Below are 15,829 nucleotides of genomic sequence, written 5' to 3'. Positions count from 1 at the left end.
ACCACTGGCCCTGCTGGCTAGGGATGATGGGAGTTGTAGTCCAACAGCATCTGGGGACACAAGGTTGAGAAACGCTAATCTGGAGAGTCTCATTGTTCTTAAAACTAAACAGAACAGAATGTAGGTTCCTTGCTTTGATGATTCCAGATGCTAAATGCTTATTGATTATTATTAAATGTTATGAAAACACTCTGTTAATTATGTGTAAATAAATTGTATAATTTCACTGCATCTCATCATGCCTTTCTGGAGTGACCCACTTGCCCCAGTATTGCACTATAATGGAATCAGGCTTGATGAATGTCATGTGGCGATTTTGGTTTTTTGACCAAGGCCAATGTCACAGAGTGTTCTGGTCAGTAATCACACAGTTCAAAGTTATCTCTTTATTGGCAAAACACAATCTCCACAGACTTGGCTGAGTGTCATCCTAATGAGCACAGCAGATCATTCCCAGTGGCCTTACTCCATGAAATCAGTTGCCAAGTCCAAAGGGCTCCACCTACCCTGAAGCTGTCTATGTCTCCTCCTCTCCAGGGTTTCCCCCAAGCAATCAGAGACTGTACCTGTGTGCAGCCAATCTCTTCCCTACCCTTTTCATGCCTCTCCTGGTTCTGGGAGATGGGGGAGGAGAGACACCCGTGACTCTTCACCAGCCTGACTCATCTCTGCTTCTTGGCCTCTCTCCTCCTCACACTCGCCAGCTTCTGCCTCTGATTCTTGACTTCTCCCTGCCACAGATCCTCCCAGCTCACTAAGCCCTGTTACCTTTTCAGCTTCCGACACCTCTTTCCAGTCTTCTCCCTATGACCGCTCATTGTCATCCCACCACCACTCCCCGAGTTCTGAGCAGTCTTCCCTTGGTGGTTCCCCAGCTGGTTCCTCCCATGATTCCTCTGCATTCAACCAGTCCATGGCAGTCAAGATCTATGGGTAAGGATCTTAACCAATTTAATTCGGTCCTTTCCTGCTACTACAAGTCCCAACAGAGAGGGAACTGAAGCTCTCCTGGTGCTCAATTCTTCATGCCTAACAGAATTCATGCTCTTCTGATGGCCCACGACTGTGGAATGTGTCAAATCAGGGCCAGTCAGTTCCTTTCTGCAACCCTTTCCTGACCCTTGTAAGTATAGTCACAGATCAAAGAGCTCTTCAAATTGCCCCTCCAGCTCTGTAGAGAGATTTTCCACTTCAGTACCAGCCATCCCATGATCCAAGAGATGAAAAGAGACACATTCATTTTGCATTATGTAATTGCTCAGAGCCAGTGCTGTAGGGCATATGGAAGCTGAGGGAGCTCCTCGTATGGGATCTGCAGGTATGGTTCTCTCTTATTTACAATACATTTAGACAGCACAGATTTGTATTTGTCTGCCTCACAATCACACTAACCCCCCCATCTGTTTTATACTTCAATTTTTGGGACACAGAAAAAATGTGTTCCCTGCAATGTGTGAATGGTGGTGGTTTCATCATCACCTGTTTCCTCCCTTAACACCTGAGGCCAAAAATATAATTAATTCCATATCAGAAGTAATGATATTGTGATATCCAGAGTAGAAGCACATACCCATGCATGATTCTATAATATTATCCCTCTGCCTCACTTTTCCATCTGCAATAATGGGCTACTTCCCAGTAGTTCTGCTGGGCAGCTAAGCTATAGAAAAAGTTCAGCCTTGCAGGGGAACAAAGTTCACTTACTATAGAGTTTAAGAAAATTAACTACCCATCCAAGCCTGTAGTGAACAATTGATAGGGGATTTATGGTTTGAAGAAATGCCATTCCTTACTCCTATCAGCACCTACTTTGCTTTCTACTCAAATAATGTAATCATGAGACTTTGTTGGCTTTATGGGAGAGAAAACAGCAGTAAAAGGAAATTAACATTTAACTTTCTCTGGAGTACTGATAAGAGTGTAACTGAAACATCAGAATATTTTTTCTAGCTGGATTGACAAATTGCTATGGTTAAAAATGACAATAATTGACTTGGGGTAATTATTGCAACATTATAAAATGTATCCTCAAGTGGCCAATGTACTCTTAAACAGAAGCCCTTTATTGAAGCCAAATGTAAGCTTTGCATCCTGTGGAAGCTGATGGGAATGTTCTGTCCACTTACGGTCTAGTAATCTCCAAACGGAACTCAGTGTAAGGGAATCTAGAGTTCATCCTGCTTCTACGTCTCTCTTGTTGTTGGGCTGAGAGATGCATAGCTGCCAAGTTTTCCCTTTTCTCGTGAGGAAGCCTATTCAGCATAAGGGAATTTCCCTTAAAAAAAAGGGAGAACTTGGCAGCTATGGAGATGTCTGTTGTGGGAGAAATTTTCTCCACTGTTTTGTCCCTTAATATTTGACCATGGTTCTTGTACTCTCATTTGGGAGTGTTATGGCTTCATTATAGGTTTATAGGATTGCTAAGCGGATCCCAGACCCCAAACTGAATTGGGCTGATTCATATTGACTTAGGATTCAGCTGGATTGAGTTGAGGCAGCCCTGAATTGCCCCTGGTTGGATTGGGTCCACTTGGAGGTAGCTGGGGCTGTCAAAAGCAGGTGGCGCTCTGGTGATGAGCAGAGGCAGGAGATGGATAAACTTGGTGGGTGGGTGTGCCCACCCATTGGGACAACTCAGATGCTTCTGTGCAGCTCTGAGCTCCTTGCCCTGACCTTGGACTTCTTGGACTTGAGCTGCCTCTTCTAGACTGGCTAGCCTCACCTTTCATGGAATCCAGCCTGATCATAGCAGCAGTTCTGACTCTTATCTGTTATTGAGCCTGTATCTCTTCACTGCCTCAATTAAGATATTTTCCTTACTCTCAAGTAAAAGCCTCTGTTGTCATGGTCTGGATGGGAGCCAGGACAACCTTCTGCTTTTTCAACTCAGTATTGCTATTTGTTTCCGGCATAAATTGTCACTCAACTAAAAACCTATCATTATCCATTCATTTACACAACTTCTAAATGACAGAATGGCAGAAATAAAGCCATCTCTATAAAAGAGGTAAAGCAGAGGACCAAAAATGGGTGATGGAAAAGAGGGAATCATTACCATAGAATCATATTGTATAAAAATAGTATGCGAAGAAATTATGAAGTGTTAAATGGTAAACTGTAGAGCTGATCCTGAAAAGAGATGGCAAAGGTACAGAAAGGAAAAACAGATGAAGTCCTATCCACACAAAGGCACAACTTTTCCTACTTTACTTTTTAGCTATAGGGAAGGTTAGCGACCTTGATCCATTCAACACTTTGGGTTGGCCTAGGATATGCTTGTTCATTTATGGTTGGCTGTGGTGGTCTTTGTTTTGTGTGTGAGTGGAGTGGGTGGGTGTTTTGGTTATGAGAGACATTGTACATATCTTTGTAAACCAAGAAACCCTTTAATAAAAAAAATACTGATGAACACTTCAATTGAGTGAGCTTTCCATGCTGAAATTGTAGCGGGCTTCACATTTCTCTGAATTCCTCAACACGTGCCCATCATGGGATCATCAAAAGGTGGTGTGATGTGATCAAAAGTATTGCTTTCCATAAACTTCCCTGTGAATATTCAAGACAGGAACATCCAGTGACATTCATTCATTCATTCATGCACCACAGTCTTCTTTAAACACAGAGCTTATGAATAAACAACCCTTATGAAAATCAATGGAACAGCAGGCACTATCCACAGTGGGATGGTGGGATTTTACATCCTCTCCCTTGGACAAGTGCATTGCTCAGTCTTGGATTTCATAAATTACATAAACCTGTGATCTCAGAACAAAGAAGGGGGGGTGGGACTGGTTGGTCTGTGGAATGAATATTGCAGGCATAGTTGGTCCAGTGTCATTTCTACAAGAAAGCAGAACTGGGCACTTTGTCCAGCACTAAGGGTTACTTTAGAAATGAGCTGGACCGCTGCAGCTTCCTTACATGTTGTATGGAATATAAAGTTTTTTTTGAAAGTGGAAACTACATTAAGTCCTAAACATGTTTCTGTCTGCAGAAAAGAAAAGGAAAAAAAAACTAGATGAATCCTGTTTATTTGCACAAATGAATACTGGATTAACCTTGCCGTTATATCCACTTTGCTGCTCTTTATAAGAAGAAGCCTCCTTTGAGATGCTGGCGGCCTCCAGTGCCTCACTTCTCAGCCTCACCCACTCCACACCCATCACATAGCTAACAACAATACTGCCACACCTTGTTGTACGGTAAGTAAGAGCAATGGAGAAGGTTCCCAGGCCAGTGCTAGAGTGCATGTCTTAAATATATGAGATCTCAAGATCTCAGCTGGCATCTCCAGTTAAGACTTGGAAAAGGTCTGCAAGAGAAGAGCAGCCTATGTGGACAAATGTTCTGACTCACTATAAAGTAATTTCATATGGGCTCTAAAGTTCTGTATAAATGCTAAATAGTATTACTCCTTTCAACTCTTAAGAAGCAGCACTGTAGAAACATGTTTCAGACCTCCTAGTACAGAGCCTTTAAATGAAGATGGACCTGGAACCTCATGCCTGAAGAACATGTGTTCTTCACCTGAGAAATGGGATGAGTTGCTGCTATTAATTATATCCATACCCACTTTCTCTTTTAAAATTTATAGTTATTTATTACCTGCCCTTCAGCCTAGGGTATCAGGGTAGGTTACAGCATTAGAAACAGTATTAAAAACAAATTCACCAAGGATCTCAGGGCAGCATCCAAGATTCTTCTCCACATCTCATTTTCACAACAACCCTGTGAGGCAGGTTAGGAGAGAGAGGGCACCATGGCAGAGTGGGGCATTTGAATCTGGCTTCCCATGCTCCTAACCTTACACTATTCTAGGAGTAGCAAATGTGGTTACTTTTCCTCCAGATACTGACCTTGCTCTAAGCATTACACTGCATTGTCTCTGTTGTAGTCCTTATTTGTAGGCTGGAATGGATGGAAAATAAAGGAACTTTTAAACAACAATGGCAAGGAAAGTGAATCCAACACATTACAGAGTCGAAATAGCAGGATGCATTGGTGCAAAGGATACTGAGTATAAGTGAATACTTGAGTTTTAATTCATTCAGGGATTAAGAAGCAATTTAAGGTAGACATGAAAATATACTAGATTAGAATAAATCTTGAAGATTCACAAAGGCACAAGATAGAGTGTTTATATAGTGCCAGGAATGTATCAATCTGTTATAGGTCATTACCAAGAGAAAACAAGCTCCTGGCTTGAGACGCAGTATTCTGTGTTTAGTGGTGTCATCATTTTTGTGTCCATTTATATGGCCTATAAATCTCCAGCAAAACAGCTGCAATTTGGTGGTGAGCACAGTGCAAAAGCACTAATTAGGATTAAGCATAATAAGTGATTTCTTGTTTATTACTTGCAGCTATGCTCAGATGGTGACAGCAGTCACGAAATTAAAAGACGCCTGCTTCTTGGGAGAAAAGCGATGACAAACCTAGACAGCACCTTAAAAAGAAGAGACATCGCCTTGCTGACAAAGGTCCGTATAGTTAAAGCTATGGTTTTCCCAGTAGTGATGTATGGAAGTGAGAGCTGGACCATAAGAAGGCTGATCGCCGAAGAATTGATGCTTTTGAATTATGGTGCTGGAGGAGACTCTTGAGAGTCCCATGGACTGCAAGAAGATCAAACCTATCCATTCTTAAGGAAATCAGCCTCGAGTGCTCACTGGAAGGACAGATCCTGAAGCCGAGGCTCCAATACTTTGGCCACCTCATGAGAAGAGAAGACTCCCTGGAAAAGACCCTGATGTTGGGAAAGATGGAGGGCAAAAGGAGAAGGGGACGGCAGAGGATGAGATGGCTGGACAGTGTTCTCGAAGCTACCAACCTGAGTTTGACCAAACTGTGGGAGGCAGTGGAAGACAGGACTGCCTGGTGTGCTCTGGTCACAAAGAGTCGGACACGACTAAATGACTAAACAACAACATGCTCATAAAAATACCTCTTGGCATGGCACCAAGAAATAAATATTATTTGCTCTCCTACTTAGGAAAGACAGTTGACCTCCAGACACCAAACAAATTAGCATCAAAATTCCAGGAGAAATAGGAAGGTGAGGACCCAGTGCAAAAACAAAGTTGAAATGATTTCCCTGTTCACACACTATATGATTACTGGGGTTCACCCTCAGCATCTCGTGTACACCTGGTCCTGCCCCCTCCATGTCCATGCACTGAGCATGGATGCCTTCAAAGAGGTGCCTATGAATGGGCAAGTGAGTACACATAGGTGCATGTCACAGAGTTTGATCTGGTGACAAGGGTGATGCTGGGGCAAGGACAGCACTGAAGTCGTGCTCCACAGTAATTGCGTACAGCCCCTTAAAGCATGTGAAGGGTGCCAATGTTTTTTTCAAACACAGGTGAAACATGCAGTCTGATTCTATGTACATTTATTCAGCACTACATTCCGCTGTGTTCAGTATCTATGTGAGCATAAGACTGCAGCCAAAGAACTCTACCCATTCATCTTGTGGCAGAGTAACTAATTCTACTGTGAAAAGTAAACCATTGTTATACCAGAACAACTAAAATTGGCAGGGTGCAAGGAGAGAAAGGGAATCTTCCTCTTAGCCCAAGAACCTGGGGCGGGTTTGTGATGTGAATTGCAATAGATTAGTGACACAGTGGGGAAAGGGTGTAGCTCAGTACTAGGAGCATTTGCTTTACATGCAGAAAGTCCCAGGTTCAATCCCTGGCACCTCCAGGGAGAGATGGGAGAGACGCTTGCCTGAAGCCCTGGAGAGCTGCTGCCAGTCTGTATAGACAGTAGTGAGCTAGATAGACTCTGTATAAGACAATTTCCTATGTTCCTAATTTTGAATCATTGCACACATCACTTGGATGCTATGCTTATGTGCATAGTCTCAATGTACCAAGGCTCCCTTTAAAAAGAAGAAGCAGATTTTGCAAAGAAAGAAAGAAAGAGGGGGAAAGTGAAGACACCAACTGTATAACAAAAAATTCTTCAGGTCAGGCTTCCTTGGGAGCTGGGGCCCAAGTTGCACAAGGTTCTAGATCCTGGGGAAGGCTGTGACACCCTTTTTCCACCTTGTGCCTTACAGATGTTTTGGACTACAATTCCCATCATCCCCAGCTAGCAAAATAAAGTTAAAATGATCTAAAAGGGGAGAGAAAGGACAGGGGACCTAAGGCCCAGTGCAAACAACCCATGTCTCGTGCCCCCCTGGGCCACCTCCTAACAGTGTGGCAGTGATGGTCACATGTGGCAGTTTGCATGCACTCGGCGTGCTTCCCCCCCCCCAAAAAAAAAATGCTTGAAGGTTTCTGGCTAGGAAATGCAAAATGTTGGAAGTGGCTATCAGCCAAAAGAGTAGCTATAAAGTTTTAAAAGCCATCTGAAGGTTGGAGTTTATGCAACCAGTCTTGAAAGCAAGATAAAGTACTTGTCCACCGAGAGGCTTTATCTTTCATAATTAGCACAAATTAGCTAATAATTAACTTACTATTGGTTAAGCACTGCACTTTTTAAGCCCAAATATCGACACTTCCTAGGAATTAAATGAAGCTTAATTGGACTTATCTGGGAGCAGGATTAAACACAAAAACCCCCACTCCTAATCAGTAATGAAAAGCTGCTATTAAGCAAACTTCCCATTCATTTAAACATATTTTTGAAGGACACTTATTTTGAGTTGAGTTGTCCTGTAAATATGAAGAACAGATTGTGTCACTTGGAGGTTTCCCAATTGTTCCTTCCAAAACCTTGCATGTAAAAGTACCACCATCTCTGGTCTAGCACATTCACTTCCAAGGGGAAATAAATCTTTATAGACTATTTTAAGTACTTAGGAACATATGAAAAGCATACTGGATCAGACCAATGGCCCATCTAGTCCAGCATCATGTTCTCATGGTGGCCAATCAGAAATCCCCAAATAGGCCCTGAACACAAGAGCAGTCTCCTCTCCTGCAGTTTCCAGCAACTAGTATTCAGAAGCAATCTGCTTCCAGCAGTGGAGGTACATTGTAGTCATCATGATTAGTAGCCATTGTAATGTATGATAAAGTATTGTAAAGTACAGTAAAGCCTGTGATTCCATTTAAAAGAGACTGAAATAAGGCTTGAAACTGGCGTTTATAAACATGCTCACAAGCAGTATTTTATCCAACGTATCAGAATTCTTACACTTGTGCAGAAACTAATTGTATCCACATCAGTATAATGCTCCATTTTCTCTTATTTGTTTTACTAGACACCCCCCTCCCAAAGGGCTTAACACATCATCAAACATCTGCTCAGACATGTCTATCAATCTTTCCTCTTGAAGTGTCTACCATTAAGATATGGATTCAATAGGCAAAATGCTGAGCAAAGGGGTTTCAAAATGGTGTTTTTCATTTTTAATGACTTGCTGCTGCAACTGCCATTTTCAAGGGAAAATACAAATTGCAAAATTCAACTTGGTCCAAAACTGCAGAAATTCAGCGTGAAACGTATTTGTGAGGACTTTGGAAGGAGAAGCACAGTATGAAGACAACAGGAACTTTCTCCAGCATTAAAATCCAGCACCTTGTTGTCAGTCTTTGCTGCAGTTCAAGATAAGTAACTGATCTCAGAAACAATATTTGCAGTAATATCTTGACACAGCAAGGGTATTCAAAGGTGAAGTGCTGGTTAATTAAAAACAGCCTTTTGGATGTAACCTCACCACTGGTTCTCTCCTGCCCTCTGTAATGGAGATGAGTCTTGATACCATTGAATATGATCCACATTTTAATGTTTTTTTTTTTAAAGCCCCACATAATTGTTTCCTAACAATCTGCAGCAGGCCAAAACGGATAAATGAAGTTCATTATTTTTGGCACCTGTATTGATAAAAAATAAAATAAAAAATACATTATTTACCGGATAGTTTGCGGGAGTTTTTATTAAATCACTGCAGTCTATTAGGTAAACAGGAATTTTGCCACACTGCGTGATTTAACAAACATATACACAAGCCTCTTGAAATATTATGCAATTAAACTTTTATTGGACAAATAAAATAATCTGGACCAGTAATCAGGAGTGACATCTTGACTATGTAGTCAGCGCAGGGAGTGCTCTCTAAAGCTTTGTTGCTATTCAGTCTCCATCCATTACCAAGTTGAAGATAATGTAGCAGCAGCAAGAATTGTCTTCAGATCACCCCATTCGTGGCCCTTTCATATGGCTTTGGCAATAGCATGTGCAGACCTACATTTATCTGTTTCAGCAATTCCAAACACAATCCATGTGGCAGCCACATTGTCCCGACACCACCATTGACTTGGACATTAGTTGATTCGCGAATCCTTGAGAACAGGCATTTTTCTATGAGCAATAAACTGACCGCAGTTGAAGATCACTATGGATACCTAGAAATTCAGTTTCTGTTTCTTGCAGGTCCTTTTTTACATCAGAGATCAGGAACCTGTGGCCCTCCTGGTATTGCTGGACTACAGCTCTCATCATCCCTGACCATAGGCCATGCTGGCTGGGGCTGATGGGAGTTGGAGTCCATTAATATCTGGTCAGTCACAGGGCTCCCCATTCCTGCTTCAGACTCACTGCTGGTGGTCAGAACATGCTGTGATGATGGTCAAAGAGAAACAACAGCATGGGATGACCTGTTTTGAAATGGAATTGTACCTCTTCTGAGTGAAAAGATGAACAGCAGGATTTTGAGGTTCAGCCATGACATCCATGACTTGAACAATGAGCATGATGCTCTTTTCTCTCTCTCACTCACCTTACACCTTCATAAACACATTCTTCCATATCCACTGAGCAAAAACTAATTTGCCAATAAGAATGCATATCATAGTGCTGCTTCAGTTGCTCGTGTTGAATCTTGACCATGAAACATTGACGCCATATATGTTGCTTTGAGCCCATTGGAACCCTGACATTTCCTCCTGCAAATTTCCTTAAGACAATCTGTGGGTCTTTAACATTCTTTCTTTTATTGCCGTTGAACACCCTGATAAAGTATGTACTCGGGGGTGTTCAGTAACGCTGGAACCTAAGATGATGAAGAGTTTCTTTATTAGTCCCACATCTCATTCTGCTTCCAGCTGGCCTATAACTGGACCGGGGTGGGGGTGGGTGGGAGGGACCAAGCCTACAATATTGTTAGAGCTTGCTGGGAGATAATGCCATGATTTTCACTGCATTTTCCACCAAGAACCATGTTCACAACAGCAAGCAACAGTCCACGGACGGGTCTAACAATTATTCTCAAGTTGCCCACCAAAATATTAGCATGCTTTGCTGTTTCTTGTCTAATCATTGTTGCAAACAGAATCAGACATCTTCACTGCAATCTTCTCTCCAGAAAATGGGACTTTTGGTGTTACCAGTATTTTTGCCATAGATCAATAGCCGCGTTCTTCTGGAAAGTTTCACTGTTATCTGTGGGATATGTGAGAGATTTCTTCTTGCATCTTAGAGGTATGTACAGTTTTTTGGCAAGGTAGAATGTGGGCTTCACTATTGTTCCACAACAGTTGTGGGATCCATGCTCTGTACATTTTAATGTCTGCTGCTTTATAATTGATTAACTCAGCAAAAGCTGTGCCCTCCCACAACTGAACAGTGCTAGTGTTTCCTGCCAAGTCACTTGCCTAGAGCTTTATAAAGCCCCAAATACACATTTTGCACTCTCAGTGCTCTCATGACATTAGAACTTAGTTTTGAAACATTTTTGCTGTCATTGCTATTTTGATCATTTGTTCCATTACCCATTTTTCTTTCTTTCTTTATTGACAATTTATAGAAAAGTTATATATTTTGTATGTTTTAGCATTAAAACATCACATTATAAAATGGATCAAGGGGTGAAACTGAACATACTCAGAAAACAAAACCCACAATATTTTTAATTGTGTATGGATTTGAGCGGCTATTGTGATGAGTTGTTGAGGTTACTTGTGCTTATTAAGTTCCCCTTCAGTCCATTTTTGTCCTTGTAACTTTGCAGAGTTGCACTTCTTTGAAGGATCTTCAGCCCCATCCTACCATTGGCTTTGTAGGTGTTCTGCAGGTCAATGTCTGTTGATAGTATGTCAATATTTTTGAATTCTCTGAGATGGTAGCCCAAGATAACATAATCTACATCACCTGTGTTTCAGTTTACAGAAGACAAAACTCTGTTTGAAGGTCTGTTTAGAGAATAATTGTCTATTTGAAGAAGTCCTCTATTTGATGTCTGGTCTAAGGCCCATCTGCACTTACTCTGCTACAATTCCTAGAGTTCCCTGGGAAAAAGGAATGAAGCCGCTCTGCAGTTGTAGCTGCAGAGGAATAGGGGTCTCCTAGCAACTTTCAACACCTTAAAAAAGCTATAGTCCCCAGACTTCTTTGGAGGAAATCATGACTAAATTGTGGTATGATGCTGCTTTAAAAGTTTAGCGCAGAAAGAGCCAGAGCCTAGCTTAAAGATTAAGAACTATAATAAATATGGATGTATGGATCCATATTTTACTGTTCAACATGTAGCCCAAATTCCTTACCCCTTTGTACCATCTCAATGTTTCTTGTCCTCTCCCAACCACAGCTGTTCATTACAGTTACATTGAGACCTTATGTCAGAATATCCAATATCAAGTTTCATTTGTTAAGAAGATAGTCTTTTGTTAGCAAGTTTTTTTTTTGTTTTAAGTAGGTAGCTTTGAATATTCTCTTTTGCTGGAAGAATGACCCTTTAGCATAATGAAAGAGTTGTCCAAGTTTAGTTGATTTGTTGCCATGGTAGTTGATAATCAAAGGTGTTATCTGGAAGCAGTAATGTCAGAGTAAGTAGTGAGGAGAAAATCTGCCTTTCACTCCTGACATTGGATGGTCAACAGGAAGGCTGAAATGGGTCTCTGTTGTGACACATGGCATATAGAGACACACACATTTCCCACCCATCCTAAGGAGAGTCATTTTACTCATCGTATATGAATTCCATTCTGCTGTGGTGTCCTTTGATTATGCTAGACTTCCACAGTGGTGTGCTTCATCTCCTACAGCGTCTGTAGACACACTACTTATGTTCAGCACAATGAAAGTTGCAAGGCATTAGGACTCAATGCTCCTCTTCAGCTCTTCATCATCAGGGCCGGCCCTAAGGCAAGGCTGGGTGGCGCAAGGCGCCAGGCTGCCAGGGGGGCGCTATGCTGCTTCGCCCGCACGGCAGCCGCGCTCGGAAATGGGAGGAGGGTGCCGGAGGGATAGTTCGCGCCACGGTGCCAGGGCACCAGCTATGCTTAAGACGGCCCTGTTCATCATAGTCCTTATCCATTATCTCTACTCCCCACCTCCATCAAAGTCAGTTGTTCCTGTGACCTCCAGGGAGAAGGTTGGAAAACACTTGAAGGTGGATAGGAAGAGATTTCTTTCAGACCACAATTGTGGTCTTTCAGCAGCTACATCAACCTCTGTATGTTCAGCAGCTACATCAACCTCTGTAAATGTGTTTCACACACATTTTACTCCACCTTTTCTCTAGTGAGCTTAGACTAGCATGCATGGTTTCCACATTTTTGTTCACAGAACAGCCCTGTGAGGTAGACTAAGCAGCACTCTTCAATTTTGAGTCCCCAGTGTTGTTGGGCTACAACTTCCATAATCCCCAGCCAGTTTAACCAATGGTCAAGGATGATGGGAGTTGTGGTCCAACAAACACTGGAATAGAGTGAGTGATGGGCTTGACCTGACTCAAGGTCACCTAGTGAGTTTCATGAATGGCCCTGGTCTGACATGCTTACAACTGCATCATACTTGCTCTGTAACTCCCTCTGACCTCATATGGCAGGCATCCCCAAACTTCGGCCCCCCCAGATGTTTTGGACTACAATTCCCATCTTCCCTGACCACTGGTCCTGTTAGCTAGGGATCATGGGAGTTGTAGGCCAAAACATCTGGAGGGATGCAGTTTGGGGATGCCTGCCCTATGGCATTGCAATGGTAAAGGTCACCTTGTGTTGGAAAACTCCTCAAGATTTGTATTTGGAATGCAATCCATCCAATGGATTGGATTGACTGCTATTTGTACTAGGAGACGAAAGAAGAATGTTCTGCATTGATAACTGGGGGGGGGATATGGAAAAAAACCCCAATCTTCTGGAAGAGCTCTCGTACAGCCTGCCCAACTTCCTTTACACCCTCCAGGCTCAACTGCTATCAACATTCTTGGAAGTCTAGGCCCTCATAGGTACTTGTTAGGCCTTTGGGTGTTTTTTTTTAAGTTCCCGTTTCTTTTCATTTACCAATTTATCTAGGGGGCCCTCCAGGTATGTTGAAACTTGCTCCTTATTTGGGAGTTGCCTCATTTGGCTTCTAGACTGATGGACACGAAACCACCTGCATTTGCTACTAGAAGGAATGATGCCCAGCCACAGCCTGTCCTTCTCCACTAGCTAATGTTTTAATGGAAACAGAAGCAGGGTCAGAGGCCATTTTATTGGCCTCCAGGAACCATCCCTAGATAAAAGTTTATTGTTCACTCTGGTAATTTAAAGCTAAGGTCTCTGGCTATCTATGCATTGATAACATGATAATTCTGTATCTGGGTGCCTGCTTAAGTCTGCACACAGTCCACTGATACTATAGAACAGAACAGTAAATTTAGCCATTCAAATAACTACCGCAGATGATCGAACAAACCATGCTTTGTTTCTCAAAAGTTCATTTTAGTGGCGTAGCATGGTTGTGGGGGGCACAGGGGCAGTTGCCCTGGGCACAAAATTGTTAGGGGCATAAAAAAATTCAACACCCAGTGCTACCTCAATACACCAGTGCACTTCCATCACTGGGCTCCACTGAAAATGGCTTCTCCATGCGAACAGAAAGTGACCTCTCCCATAGTATGTCACTGGTTGGTTTTATTTTTCATTTGCTCTTCGCTCATGCCTTTGTAGGTTGGAGTCTGTGGTAGGGAGGCCAAACAAGCCATGATTAAGGACGGGCACTGGGTTTGCACATAATGACAAATCATAGTTAAAACGAGCCAAGGTTCATAAGCCAATAACCTAAAAAGGCAACATGGCTTCAGATCATATTCTGTTGGCCGAGAAGAAACAGTAGAGAAGTCACTGGGCTATTTCGCGCCCCCCCCCTCAAAGCCACACACACTTTCCTGTCTCCCCAACATTTTATACTTCCTTGAATTTACAGAAGAATTTCTTCTTCTCTGCCCAATCACCTCTCTGCACCCCTCAGCTAGTTCTAATCCCAAAGCATAGCTATAGCTAAGAGGTTCTTCCCAAAAAAGCCATGTGACTGATTGGGCTGCTGGATAGTCAGTCCTGGTAGGAGAGCTTTTACTCAATTTGTTGTTATGAGGCCTGCCTTGCACAGCTACTATAGCAGAGACGAGAGGAGTCAGAACTACTTCAAAAGCAGCCATGTGTGGTACCATTAGCCTAGAATCATACATTGGTTCTAAGCCTGCTCAGAGTTGTTTCTCTGAAGGCCAGGGCAGCAACAGGGAGCATTTCTTACTGTCTAGGTTTAGTATTTTTTTTGTGTGTGTGACCTTTCTAGAGAGAGGGAGAGTGAACAAGCAACAGCGAGTCTCTATAATACATTTCTAATTTTTGCTTCATCATTTACTTTTTTAAAAAAAATTGGGGAATTGGGAGGAGCAATAGTGGGTGTCTAGTGGATATGTTGCAACAAACTCTGTGTTAACCATTTCCCTACATTCACTTATTAAGAGCTGCAGCGACTTCTGGATGGGGCAGGGCAAGTCCAGTAGAATTTCTTCTGACTGTCAGTGAGGGAGCCAGAAGCACCTCACCAGGGAGAGTATTCCACAAATGGGAGCCACCACCAAGAAGGACCTGCCACCACCAAGAAGGACCTGCCGCAGGCCATTACCAATCAGGCGGCAGCCCAGCTGATCTTGGGACCCGAGATGGTTGATATTGGGGGAGTTGCTTCTTTAGGTTGGGAGTGCTTGAAGGAGGTTCAGAAATGTATCAAACATATCAGAAAAAGTTAAAAACTAAAATGCCCTTCCAAATCTCTGAGGCAAATCTAGATCTTTGGGACCAGTCTATTTCACCTCAGATCCAAATTGCCTTGTATTCTGAATAGCTCCAAAGTAGGACCATTCACTTTAGGTTTGTGCTTCATCTGGGGCTTTTACATACCCCATCTATTTTGGCATACTGTTGAGACTAGCTTTTAATCTGAATATTATTGCTCCTGTTGTTGTTCTCCTCTTGGTGGCTATGTTAGTATTCTAACTCCCGGATTTATTGTATTTGAATTGGTTATGATTGTGTTTTTATTAAAGCTGCTTTGGGGACCCTTTTTAGGGCCACAAATCAATTGTAATTGTTTTTGTAAACAAGTGATTTTTTTTTATGTGAAGGTATGTATATCAGAGAACCATATTCCAGGGCTAGCAGATTGAGTCTTCTGAAAGGCGAATGTCTCCTATTTCGCTCTACATTTTACTGATTTACTTCTGGAAATCACATCAAAAACCATAATGCCCAAGACATCCTGGAACCATTAAGAGTGGCAAAATATAGCTCTCTTTCTCAGCACTCAGTGTTTCCCAATGTTTAATTCTCATGTCTTGTAAATAACAAAGGAAATGCCACACACAAGAGATCAAAAAGAAACAGCGGTGCCAGCAATCAGCTGGGAACCATCGATATTCTGGGCTATCGACTCTGTCCATGGTTATTACCAGACCTGCACATTAAGTTAGACCTGCTGTGTATTTCCCTCACAATCAACCTGCCATTTCCCTAAAAGGAAGGAATATTCAGCCATCTCTCTCTCTCTCTCTCTTTTTAAAAAGGATAATATCAAGATTTATTCAAAGCTTTTTACACTTGTTTAT

The sequence above is a fragment of the Zootoca vivipara genome, chromosome 4, assembly GCF_965207765.1.
Source record: "Zootoca vivipara chromosome 4, rZooViv2.hap1.1, whole genome shotgun sequence".
NCBI lineage: Eukaryota > Metazoa > Chordata > Lepidosauria > Squamata > Lacertidae > Zootoca > Zootoca vivipara.
The sequence above is the reverse complement of the archived record's forward strand: the minus strand, read 5'-3'. Positions refer to the sequence as shown.